The 14489-nt window shown below is 24.1% G+C and overlaps 1 long non-coding RNA gene across 1 annotated transcript; it reads left to right on the top strand.

The window, feature by feature from the left end:
• Nucleotides 1–171: 171 nt before the first annotated feature.
• LOC142320283 (uncharacterized) lies at nucleotides 172–13225 on the top strand. The gene is made up of 3 exons (XR_012755336.1): nucleotides 172–505; nucleotides 2790–2828; nucleotides 9623–13225. It is a non-coding gene; the product is annotated as an uncharacterized LOC142320283 (long non-coding RNA).
• Nucleotides 13226–14489: the final 1264 nt, after the last annotated feature.

Raw genomic sequence — 14489 nt, forward strand, 5'->3', positions numbered from 1 at the left:
TATTAATAATTTAATTTCAGAGGTTTAAATATTGTTTACAAAACTTTAATACTATTGACATAACAGTCACATTAAAACTACTGTTATATAAAAAAATTCTTTATCTTAATACTTTATCAACATAAATGATACAATATATTAAATTGATGGTTACTGAAAGTTAAAGAAAATATCATACTAAAAAAAATCATTGCAAAAATATGCTGTTAGAACACAAACATGTCAATGAAGTTTTGCAGTATGGATTTTTTATTTGGTTCTGATGTTAAAATAGGCAACATGTTAAAACACATCTTCAATCCATTATTGTTCATAGAGTAATGTTTATACTTCATATTTATGTTAGACCTCTCAAATTACAATTTATAAAGGACAAATTTTTCCTCTCGTCTCCAAATTTATAAATATCTTTTTTTAATCTTATTTGAAACAAAAATTACTTCATCGTGTGTGGCCGCTACTTATGTTAAAATAAGATAAAAAAGGAAGTTACAGGTGCATGTAGGTATGTATTATCAAGCTGTTTCATACCATACCACATAATACAGTTTAATTTATTTTAAAATAATTATTTAATTATTATTTAGTTTTAAAACAAAAGTCACAGGGTCATAACCATTAGCCAAGTATTAGAATTTGCCTAAAAACTGTTGGTGCTAAACTGAATTTAAACATGATGGCACTTTGATCTTGCATCTGGCAACTGTTATGCAGTTCTAAACGTATTTTCAAAGGCAAAATGACTGAATGTATAGATATTTTTATCTATACTTTTAATAATTAAAAGTTGAATAATAACTCAAAGCAAATAATTATAATAATGGTAAAATAATGGCACCATTATAATTATAATAGTAAAAACAGTTATTATAATTGCTTATATATTATTTACTAGTTATTTTTATTTTCTATTGGCTTGGGAAGCTTGTAGTTCTGGAGTGCCACTAGACCATTTTCAGAAATTAGATGTGTCTCATGCTGACTATTTAGAGCTTTTTAGGTTATGGTGCTAAAAAAACATGTTTTTTGATTTTATAGTAATTAATTTTAAATGTGTATTCAAACTAACAAAAGTGTAAACTTCCAGGGGTATATGAGGGATGGGTACATCTCAGACCACAATTTTTATTGTAGTATCATCTAAACTCCTATGGAATGCAAAGAGATTATAATGCTGAACATTTTTTACCGTCATTCATACTCCACTAGATCTTAAAATAAAAACTATTCTGCTTTTTTCAAATTGAGATTTTGTTAAGTTTTTTTAAATTGGATGATTCAAATTCAGTTTGTAATGATAAGTCTCATTTTTATTACCTGTTTATTACATTAATTTTTTGAATAATTTTTTTGAGTTCTTATGTACAGCTCTTCCAAGAAAAAGGCCATCTCTCATATTTTGTATGCTAGGTCTTTGTACCTCAGGAAACATTATCATCTACACAACTTCTCTAATTACCCACTGTTTAGTTAGACATCTGCATTTATTTTTTCCTATGGAGAATAGTTCTATACTTTGCTCGACATCTGAATTCCTTCTTCCTTCCTATAATAGCTTTATCAGTAAATCAGCTTCATTTTTAGATCGCTGCCATAAACCAACATTTTGTTGCTAAAATTGTTCATAATGTATTACTTTTTTCATTATTCTTTTTGTCTTTCCTTTACATTTCGATAGATCAAAATTATCCCAAGATGTAATTAAAACTCTGTTTTGTCATACAAGATAATGATGTAATAGGAGAAGATAGTAATTTTTGAAAACCAATTTTTACTATAAATAAAATTATCCAATTTATTTTTGAAAATAATTTTTGAAAGTTTACGGTAATAGCTTTCATAGACTATTTCCTAATGTTAGTTGTTGATGACACTGCTTACCCAAAACTGTTTGACTTAACCATGATGAATTATTAAACATAATCTAAAGAACAGAAATAGTTATGTAAACAATATTTTAAGTTTATGGAGAAGCTGAAACTTTTTCTATAATAAATGACTGGTTTTGGCGGTTAAATTTAAATCATTAACTTATCAATTTTGGTTTAATTTATCTGCTTGTCTGCGAATTATAATTTTTTGCAATCATAATGAAACTACCAAGAAGTTGAATGGTCAGTTGCATTTATTATTGTAAACTGACATTATTTTATATAAGTGGTATGATGTCTGAAGAATAAATGGTCCTGTGATCTCTTCTTCATGTATGTATCTCAATCTAGAATCAATAATAGCGTTTTGTGATAATTTTCATTAATTTTAATGCTCTTTAAGAGTTTTTTCAGTTATATAAAGTTAATAAAAGAATTTTTTGGTTTAAGAAGAAATATTTATATGTTGATAATTTTTTAATCAAGTTGTTGAGTCCTCCATGAATGGCTCTATTTTCTATGAAGTTCTGATATTATTTTCTGCATCTGATATTCTCATGAAATTTAATAAAATATGATTATAAGTCATTAAACACTTGAATTTGATATAAATAATTATTACTTACTTGCATACAAATGTTAATTTATTAATTATTCATTACAACTATACATTGACCCAAATATTTAAACTAATTTTTATTTCCTTCCTGTTACCCAACTATCATTATCTAGGTCATGGTCATGACTCTTTATCAGATAATCAACATTTCATAATAAATCTTAACTGATTAATAGTTTTAGAAATGGGATTATGCATTTATCTTTCAACATATTAAGTAGTCTTAGTAGTAATGTTAGAATATATTTAATTGTTATAATGTAATACAATCTTTTTTTGGAATATCTATTCTGTTTCAGTTTGTGATGAATACTGTATTATTAACAGCTAGTACTAATGTAAGTACAACAATATTTTCAATTTAATTTTTTATTTTTTATTTTGTAATTTTAGTATTTTCTAAATTAAGTTTTAAACAAAATATCCTCCAAAAAAAACTTATTTATATGACCTAGTATCTCTTTTTATCTCAAATGATGACTGTTGAGTAAATAACTTGGTCAAAAAATTACATTACATTTTTAATCGGTATTGATGTAAATTGATGTAATGAACTTTAGTTATTTAAAACATTTTAATTCATTGGATTTATTTGACTGGAATAAATCCTTAATTGTGGAGACTATGATCTAATATGTAATAGTTCTTTATATGCTGTTCCATATCTGACTGACTTTGACTGACTTGAATTGTAAACAAATGATCTACAAATTTGAGGGTTTTACTGTTTTGAATCATATTTGTAGAATATATAGAAACATAGATCTTAAGTGACTGAATATTCCTAAATTCATACATTGTTTTTACTGTTTAATGTTATTTACTACTGATTAAAAAGACAAAGGCATGTATTGAAAAACAAATAATTAAAAATAAATCTTTAAAACATTTTAATAAAGATAATATAAAAAAATAAGGTAAAAATATTATTTTTGTTTCATTAGTTTTTTATCTTGTCTATTTTATTCCAGAAAATTACAAAATAATAATTTGAAATAAGTACTGCATAAATTTATTATAATCTTACAAAAATAATTAAATAATTAATCAATGTGATTGGTTTATAAAACCGGTGTCTAAAATGGGTCCAATTATTTGTAATTGGTGTTTATGACGATAATGAAATGTAATAAATGTATCCATTTGATGTTAATAATTTTACTTGTTGTTGATGTGTTGAAATTTTATAAAATCATTACACGATTGCTTATTACATGTATTTTTGTTAAAGATGTATTGTTCTTAATTCTTTGTTACTTTTTTATTTTTTATTTTGAAGTTTGATGTTAAAAATATTATACCTATTTTATATATTATATTTAAGAAGAATAGTAATAATATATTACAGGCAAGGAAATATTAGTGAGGATACATATCGATATTGTTTAAATGAACCTACCTTTCTGCTAAATAAGTAACTATTCACAATTGACCGATGATTAACAGCAATTCTATTTTGCCAAACTTGAAGCTAATTTTTTAACTATTATAAACAATTTTGTTCATAAGAAATAATATGTCATAAGATTGTGGCAGTGAATGCAACAAAAAACTATGTTGTACAGACTTACATAAGCTGTAAACACACACACACACACACACAACAGAGAAGCATGGAAGCATGTTTTTTTTACTTTAGTATACAAACTCAAAAGAAGAACAAATAGAACCGTTTTATTTTTTCACTTGAAGTAGTGAGTAGTTCCTCATTAAGAGTTCTATGACATATCTACCTTAAGTCGGAGAAAAAAATTGCAGTTTGAAAAACATGACAATTAAAGGGACTTCTTAAAGAATAAAAAGGAAGTTTAACTTTTCTCATTAAAAGGAAGATAAAACTTTCCTGACAATAAAACATTTACTATTTAAAAAAAATATTAAATATAGTTAAAACTCAAAATGGAAATCTTTATTGCAGAAGACACATATTATTAGATTCCATTAACATCACTAATAAGCAGGTTTGTAAGAATCTCCTATAAAATTTTCATGAAATTTTAAAGTATATATTCTTAAAAAGTATACTTTTAAATTATTTACTTATTTATTACCTATCTATTCTAATAGAAATTGAGATCAGCCTGTAAACGTTCATGAAGCTCCATTTCTAAATTAAAAAAAAATTATTATTCTTTTTTTAACATTAAGGTGTGCCTACCGAGAATTTCAACTATTTATCCCTGCTGAGATGTTTGATTTAATTATTGTTTCAAGCATCTTTTTGGAAAATTCATACTTTCATAACCAGTCAATTTGAAGAAATAATTATTGATTTTAAAATAACAATTTTTGCCCAGTATTTAATTTAACAGTGCTGATTAGATTTTTGTTCTCTTCTTAGAAAATTTATAAAACTTTGGTTAATCATTATTAAAGTTTAATTGAAATCCTTTTGGTGAAATCTATATTTGTTTAATAGACAATGTTGCCAAACATTCAGTTTAGAAATTCAAATTTTGACTTGCTAATACATTTGATATACACAAAATATTGTTTCTGTTACAAAATTTTGATTTTGAGGTTATTCACAGGTAAAGTTTTAATACTGATGTATTTTGTTAAATGAAAGGGATACACTGTCTTTATTGACTCAGTGTATATATCTAAAAAAAATCTTTGTGTTTTTTCCACATAAACAGTTAACTGCAATTTCCAAGCTGTCAGAACAAAAACTGTGATAAAAGCGTTTCTCCAATTTATTCAGTTTTGTCAGCCATAAGAATTTGAAAAAAATGATTGGATGCACTATTCTTTTACAACTTGTAGAATAATGTATCAGAAAATTTTAAACACGTTACCTTTGAAATCACTCTCTGTTTGTGTGTATATTATTTCTTCTCACAATCTTTTATTTTAAAATTTTAATTCATAATTTAAACTGGCTGTGGTATAAATGGAAGTAAATTATCAAGATTATTGTATTTAGCAGAAGGCTTTAAGAATTAAAGATGTGATAAACTTTTAATGGAATTGACTCATTCCTAATAAGATGTTATTTGTTTGAAATTTTATTAGATGTTCTACTTTGTGTAATAACTATTTGTTAAAAGATTTGATGTTATTATTTCTAATTAAATTAAATTTAAAAATTTTGTATTATATATGATTACATAGTGTAGTGAGTTATTTAATATGTTGTTTAATGTTAATAACAACTTTACTGTGATTTTTTTTGTATTATTGTAAATAATATTAAAAAAGATATTGTATATGACATGTACAGTACTCTGTAATCATCAAACACCACTTATTTGAAATTTTATATTTTTACAAACTCTTTTACGTTCAATTTTTATTATTAATATCATACTATTAATGTAGATTAAAAATATTATCTAGTTGTTACTATTTGGATTTTAAAGTTTTATTTTACACTGTTTATGGCCAGTAGTTTATTGAATCAGATGCAACACAATAATTTGATAATGATGATATAGTTTTCATTTTCATCTTAAAATTTTAGATGAAAAAGAGATATGAAAAAATTTTGGTAGGCTTGTGGAAGAAAAAGCCATTGAATGAAAAGCTGTGGATGTTTAATACTGCTACTTTACTAAAATAATTACTTCATTTATATCCTTCTTTTCTTTTCTGTTTAGCCTCAGGAACCATCATCATATGGTATTACTAAAGAGGATGAATGAGGATGATGTGTATGAATGTAAATGAAGTGTAGTCTTGTAGAGTGTCAGGTCAACCATTCCTGAGATGTGTGGTTAATTTAAACCAAAGAACACTGGTATCCACGATGTAATATTCAAATCTATATAAAATTAACTATCTTTACTAGAATTTGAACCTTAGAACTCTCGACTTCAAAATCACCTGATTTGCGATGACGAGTTCACCACTAGACAACCCGGTGGGCCAACTTTGTTAATATCACCTACACTTTTCTAAACATACAATTATTTGCTACAAGAATATAATAAAAGTTCAAAGTGGTATAACAGAATTAATTTGTAGCTGTGGAACCCTATGTGAAGTTATCTGCAAGCCATTCTTAATACACACAGCACTACAGCCAATAGAATATTTGTAATCAGAGAAGTTGGAAAATTTACCTCCAGTTCTATCTCTTTGCCTCTGCTTACCAACATCAAATATATCTGATGTAGTGGGCAGTTAACCTTATAAATACAATGAGGTTTAGTACCAATTAGACAATCTGTTGTGCCGTGCCTTGCCTGATGCAGTTTGCTGCTGGCCTAAGACCTTAAACAGAGATTATATATAACAACACTGAATAATAATATTATTATTATTATATATAATATTATTTGTGTTGTAGCTCGTTATTTTAATTTATGGGTCTAAATTTGCATGAAATGTTTAAGAAGCTGTTTGTGTTAAGTTAATATATTATTAAAATTTTAGTAAATTTACTTTATTGATATTTTATGAGAACGAAAGCCGAAATAACGAAATATGGTTGTTAAAAAATTTATACAAATAAAACAGAAAGTCAAATAAGTTAATCTTAAATACATTTAAAAACTATTTAAATTTGCTCTATACAAACATCAACCTTAAATCAACAGGGCTGATAGTTATATTTTTATCATGTAAAGTAATTTTGAATAAAAGAAATCTGTCTATTGTTCTATTACATGAATTTAAATTTATTTTACAGTTAATTTAATTGCAATATTAGTAATTATATATAATTGATCAATTACATACATTTGAATAAATGTATAAATTTATTAAATTATTATTTATCAACTGCTTATAAAAAACTAAAATACTGACATTCTTTATAACGGAAAAAATTATTCGATTCTTCTTTTACATAACTTTAATATTTCTTTAAATAAAATCAAATATTTAATTGAATAGTTAGCCATATCGTATTTTAAAAATTCTATTTACTTTAGTGTGTAGATATTAGAATGTAGTACACTGTACCTTAATGTAATAAACTCTTAATTTTTCTAAGAAATATTTCACTTTTTTGTAGTTTATTCAAATTCATCATACATAATTGGAAAGTATTTATATTAAAATTCTGCCCTTAATAACAAATTTGTCTCAAATCCTTTCAGTCATTACAATTTAAAAAATTGTGAAAGAAGAAAATATTATTAAATTATACTTTTTAATAAAACAATGATAGTATTTAAATAATAAAAATGAACTTATATATCTGCAGATTGTTATCTGGTTTTCATAATTGAAAATAAAAAGAATAATAAATCCACACAAGTAAAAATAATTTGGTTAATAAATACTTAAATATTAGTTAAACTCGCATTTCTGGCAGGTATAGAATAACTCTTGATTTATAAATATATCAGTTTAATATAAAAAAGATTATGCTCCTATCTTTGTCATTTCTTCAAAAAATAAAAAAAATTTCAATGAGCAAAATCTAAATAAAATTCTTTTTAACATTGGCATTGTTTATTTTATTGCCATTGTTTGTCTCTATCAATATCTCAGAATCTGAGATTGTCTCTGAACCTTGGATAATAGTAAGATTCTGCTTTCTCTTTGCCTGTTATATTAAGCTGTGAGTATTTTTATTCTGTTAATTCTAGTCCCTTGTCCTAGCAGATCCTCATCAAACAGTGAAGATTTACAGTAAAAATACATTTACTTCATTAATACCTTTAATTTGTTTTTTTCTAAGACAAATTAAAGGTATTCTTTAAGATTATTTCAATATTAAAATTTTATTTGCATCATTTGCAGCGGAAGTAAACTGGTCAACAAAAGTTAGCATGTTTCACAGTTTACTAAAATAAAACCATTATGTTTTTATAGGTAATTTGATGTGTAAAATATGAAAAAATGGCCTAAAATTAAAATATATTTATATATGATGAGGAAATGAAATAAATTAACTAAATTTTATTACATTAAAATTATTTAACTGCACTTTTAATATAATAAAATACTTTAATAAAACTTTTCTGTACCCGTAAATTTTCCTTATTTGTTATATAATTGCTTTATATATTTAAATATTTGTTTGTACTAGTATACAAATTTCAGTATATATTTATATTTACTACTTATACAGATTTCAGTAAATAAAACAATGTTGTAGTTTTTTCAATTTTTTTTTTCTAAATTATATCTATTTATCTGGCTGAAATTGTAGTGGATATTATCAAAAGTGGGATAATTTTTATAGTACCTTAAATGAATTAGGATGTGTTTATAATAAAATATTTTAGTTAAATTATTACATAAAAATTTTTTATTTTTCAGTATGTTTACCTACTACTAACCACACTATCAGTTGAACAATAAATCTGTAAAATAATTAAGCTTTAACCTCTTTTTACTTTCCAGTTATCAATATTTATAAGGTATTATATAATTATCATCTATGCATCATTTAATGTAATTCAAGTATTTAGAAGGGTATATGATTAATATTTAAAATCTTTATATACAAATACATTTTATTTTAGCAAGTTCACTTTTTCATTGTTGTTAATAATAATTCATTGAATAGAGTAGAAGCATAAAAGTACCATAATATTGTGAAAAATATGAGTGAATTTTAGATTGTGTAGAAATATCAATAATAATAGAAATATTATATATGTATGTATATAATATATATTTCTCTGATTTTAATGTTATAAAATAAATATATTTGTTAGAATAAATTGCATATTTTTACAAATTTTATCTAAATTCTATAGATATATAAATACATATAGAGTATATTTAAATGAGTATGTTATTATTCATTAGAATTAGAATTAGCGGGTAGAAAAACTTATAAGATATTTTAAATTGTATGGTGCTCTTCATAGAATTATAAGGGTGAATCTGATCTTACCATTATTATTATACTTATGTTAAACATTGAATATATTATAATCTTGTTTATGTGTAAATGAATAAAAATTAATCTTTTTTTTTTATTAATTGATTATTTGAAAACTTATAATGTTTTGCGTATGCGAGCACTAATTGTAATCTTTTTCAGAGATAAAGAGAATAATCACCTAAAAAATCATAAATTAGTAAGATTTTTAAATTTATAATTTTATTACTTTTTGGTACATTTAAATGATTTTTTTTTGTAAATAAAAGATCTTCTAAGAGAAAAAAACTTCTTCTTACACAAGTTATTCATTTGATGCAATTATTAACAAGACCTTTTTTACAGTGAACATGACTGATGAGAGGAAAACCCAGAGCTGGAGCTATGAGGCACAGAAATACAGCAGTTTTTGGTTTGAACAGATATGTAATTATTTTAAAACAGTAGTAAATTAATGGTTCTCAATATGACTAATGTATTAATAAATTATTATATTAAAGATTTTTTTGTTAATCTTAGGTAACAGGAACTGAAAAAGTAATTTGCCAATATATTTATTACTTAAAACTATAAACTTTTTAAACAAACCAGATCAAATTCAATGAACATAATTGTTTCAAAACTTACAGTATAATATCTTCAGATGCTCTTGTCATCTTCAATGATATGGTTGTTCTTACAACGGAGAGAGAAGATGGTGAGAGTCTACCTTCTATTTCATATGAAAATATTATGGTAAAAGTGTTGAGTATGTTGTAATTATTCACTCTGGTACTATAAAAAATTTATAGTTTTAGCAATTTTCATTACCAATCATATGGACAAAAAATACGAAAAAGGTAACATTTTCTCATAGCTTATAAACTCTATTATAATGAATAACATTTCATTAGCATATTGGCGGATTTACTCAGATATTTACTACTTCATCAGCCATGCTTTGGTGTGCAGTTTTTCATAACATATCACAGTGACAAATTTACCAATTTTCTTAAAAAGATGGATCTTGAGATTGATCCAGTTTGTTAATTAGGCAATCTGACTACTTGATAACAATTAAGTAATTGCCTCTGATAAAAACTTGGTAATTACAATCCGGATGAATATTTGAATCAATCAAATTATTTTTGCAAATAGTAAGTGACTGTGGCTGAAAAATTTTACAGTTTACAGACCAAAGAAAAAACCTGTTATGCATCATTAAGTCAGAAAAAAATGTTAATACTATATACTAATTGTATATATATATACTAAACTATATATATTATATATAATATTAAAATACTATAATATTAAAAATTTATATTATAATACTAATATTATAATATAAAAAATTATTTCAATTGAAAAATGAAACAAAATAAAATAATGAAACAGCCCAGGATCTTACCATCACTTTCTATATCCCTATTTGTAAAATAAGGGAAATATTATTGTGAAAGCAGGATAAGATCCCATAATATCTGATTTGTTTGATAGTTTTTATAAATTTCATGAACACTAGTTTTTTCTGTTGTTTATTAACTTTTATTTTTTAAAAGATCCTCTTTTACTTTCAGGATGTGAATTTGAATATTAATCTTTTAATAATTTCAAACATTGGGAAGTTTGAAAAATAATAGTTTTAAAAGTAGTATTATTTGTTACTGAAAAATATAACAGCCATAATTTTAAAGTATGTTGATTGTACTTTCACTTAATAAGAAAATTTTGGCTAGAAATCAAATGATAAAAATTTTAATAAAATTTATGAAAATGGTAAATACACTTTTAAAATGCTGACTTCTATTTACAATTTTTTTTTATTTGAAAACAAATGATTTATGTTTATAATTTAATTTTTACATACATTTTTAAATATCTTATTTACTATAAAAGGGATGGCATATTCTGTTTCTCACAGAAAACAAGAATTATTTCTTTATTGCAGGTGCCGTACCACTCAGATTTAGTTCATAAAATGAATTAAAAAGGCATATTCCTTAAAAATCTGCCTAATGAAAAATAAAAATTTAATTAATTAAAAAAAAAGAAATATATAATTATGAAATTAAACCAAATTGCTTTTATAGAATAAGTAATGTAGTGTACTACTATTTATTCACTAGTTAAAAAAAAAAGAAAGTAATTTCGTAAAAGTTTTAATGAGAACTATTGTCATGTAAAAGAATAAAATTATAAATAATAATTATAATATATACCAAATAATGAAAAATTGCATTTAACATTTATTTTTGTTTTTTTGTTTTGAGATGTAAAAAATTTATTCTGTATTGAAATGTGATGTAATATTGTAGCACATTGTTAATAGTATACCTGTTACACATAGTGATTCACAGAGTCCAGATAATGAGTTTGACTCAATGTGATGGCATTCTAGTTAATTAATGGCTATTATTATTAATTTTTTTAAGTATATAAATTTTCATTAAAATTATATTAATGTTAAATTTAAAAAATAGTTTAAAATTGGCCTAGTTTACTGCTTACTAATTCTGAAGTATAATTCAGAATAATTTTCTTAGCCCGGAGCATTTCCAATCTGTACACATTTTGCAAAGTGCTGAAATAATTAATTTTGTCTTCAGTGGGATGTTATAGGACAGAAACAAAATAGATAAAACTAGCTGATAATTAAAGAATCATTTGTCACTGAGCTTTACATAGCTGTTGAAATAAACATCAGTCTTCAGTATAGACTAAAGCTACAAAAAGTGTAAACAAACTTGTTTTTCTTGGCATTCAGTTTTTACAAAAATATTATCAGCTCCTCAGTTGCAGATTATCACAGGCCTTGCATCTCTTTAATTATATAAACTGCAAAACATACAAATAATTTTTATGCTACCTCATTAATTTAAGTACTAAAAATGTTAAACTTCTTTTTTCTTGAAATTAAACAAAAAATTATATGAATAATAAGTTTTGGTATTTTTAGTACATATAAAAGGAAATAAGTTTATTTTTTCTATTAATTATGAAAATCAAATAATATTTTCAATTTTAAATAATTGTGCTAATCACACTAAATTTAAATTACTAATTTCAATTTCACTTACAAATTACTATGTAAAAGTGATATTCTCATTTTTAGCACCAACAAATGAATTTATAGAAGTAAAAAAATATGAATCTTATTGTTTTGCTTAATTAAGTTTATTAAAAAAATTATCTTGCTAATTGTTAGAATTTGATTTTTGATGTGTGTAACTGAAGCATTAAAGAATTCACTAGTTGACAAGGATTTGAACCAGACTATTTTAGATTTAACACTAAATAAATAATTACTTGTTCTACAATACCTTTTATTACTATAAAAATTATACAATTTTTTAAAATGATTTGTTTGACATGATTCACTGACTTGAATTCAAAGCTTTGACTCAGTGACTAGTTCGTCGTATTTAAAAAAAAATTTACACAAGAAAAGCTGCTATTTTTTAATATTGTTTTTGGCATTTGATGAAATGTTTTTATGTTTTCATAGAATTTGAACATCGAGCCAGAAAACAATAAATAATTTGGTAGTATTCATGTACATAAAAAATTAATTGGTCAAATAAAAATAAATTGTTACATTGTACAAAATAAAATGAATAAGCAATTTATGATGAAGAGATGAGAAATACTTTTCAAAAACTACATTTAGTCATTTATTTTTTTGATAAGTACAATTATGATTTAGTCATTTTACCAACTTAAAATGGTCATGATGATGTACACAAACAATTAAAACATTAAAATGGTCTGGTTGAAAGCATAACTTTGAATGAAAAATACATTTGCTAATTTATTTTTTCATTTTGCAATTGTTTTCTGGATAATTACTTTTAATATATTCAATTATTTAAAACCATGATGCTACAGTAGTTTATTTATTACAATGGAAAAGTTTTTTCTGATGAAAAGATTTTAAAGATTTGGTGATGTATGTAGTACAAAAGTTAAATACTGTTCTATGATTTAATAAAATAATAATTTTTAAATAATTCTAAAATTATTTTAAAAGTCATCAGCAACCATATGTTTCTTTTTTAATCTTATACATTTGTAAATTTTGTGAGTGAGTGTGTGTTTTGCGGTGTGTGTATGTGTATGCGTGCACACGCACATCCATGTGTTATGTGTGTCAAGTTTAGTTTTGGTACTGGAATTTCCATTTTTATGAAAAAAATTTAAAAAGTTACTTGTACTCTTTTTTCTGGTATTAAAATATACTTACAATAAAATTCAGACTATAAGTTGACTCGGACCTAATTTGATAAACATTTTAAATCAAAAATTTCATTTTTATATTTAATACCATAAGTGGTAATATTAGTTCAATAAGATTACTTATCCTAACATGATTATATATAAAATTTAAAATCATAACAATTTTAAGTTTTTCATAAATAAAGTAAGAATAAAGAAAAATTTCTGATAGATGCTTGCATTTAAAATAAGTTGGAAAAAGAAATGAATGGGTCTTAAAACATTAAAGTACATTCATTTCTGACTTTTAGTTTCCATGATTTAGAATGGTTCAGGAATTAATGTCAAATAAATAATTGAAGTTAAGATAAACATTAGTCGAAGTCATTAATGATAAAAGTTTGACTATAGTTTCCCATAGTGTCTTTTGAGATATGTGGTGCAGTATACATTTGTCTATTTAATTGCATACTGTTGGTATTTTTTGTCATATAATCTTAGTAGTCAATCTCTTGAAAACATAATTATATGAAATTATCCCTCTGTATTGATCTTAATTGTATTTAACTGCAAGAATTATATCACAAGTATTTTGTTATGAGATTATAACTTCTAACATCAACTTATATATTTTTATTGGAAGGGATATAATTTTTTGACAAGGTTGGTTGGAATGCTGGTATCTCCTACATTCCCTTATTTCATTCTTAGCTAGTCTCTTCTTGAAAATAGAGTATTCTGCTGTTTGATGCTATCTGTTCTCACATTTTTCAGGAAGCCATCATTCTTCTCCTGTCTTATGAGCTCATTGTCCACATTGTTGTTTACCATCAAGATATTTTAATTCATTTACTAACCTTATAAGTTGATTACTTTGTAATTATAGCAATTCACCAGACAGTCATTGATAATATTTTTTATATTCCCAGTACATTTTTATTAAAAGTTACAAGAGAGAAAATAATTCTCCTGATTCGATGATCTTATTGGTATGCATTTGTATCATACATCGTTCAAA

The sequence above is a fragment of the Lycorma delicatula genome, chromosome 1 (assembly GCF_047948215.1).
Source record: "Lycorma delicatula isolate Av1 chromosome 1, ASM4794821v1, whole genome shotgun sequence".
NCBI classification, from domain to species: domain Eukaryota; kingdom Metazoa; phylum Arthropoda; class Insecta; order Hemiptera; family Fulgoridae; genus Lycorma; species Lycorma delicatula.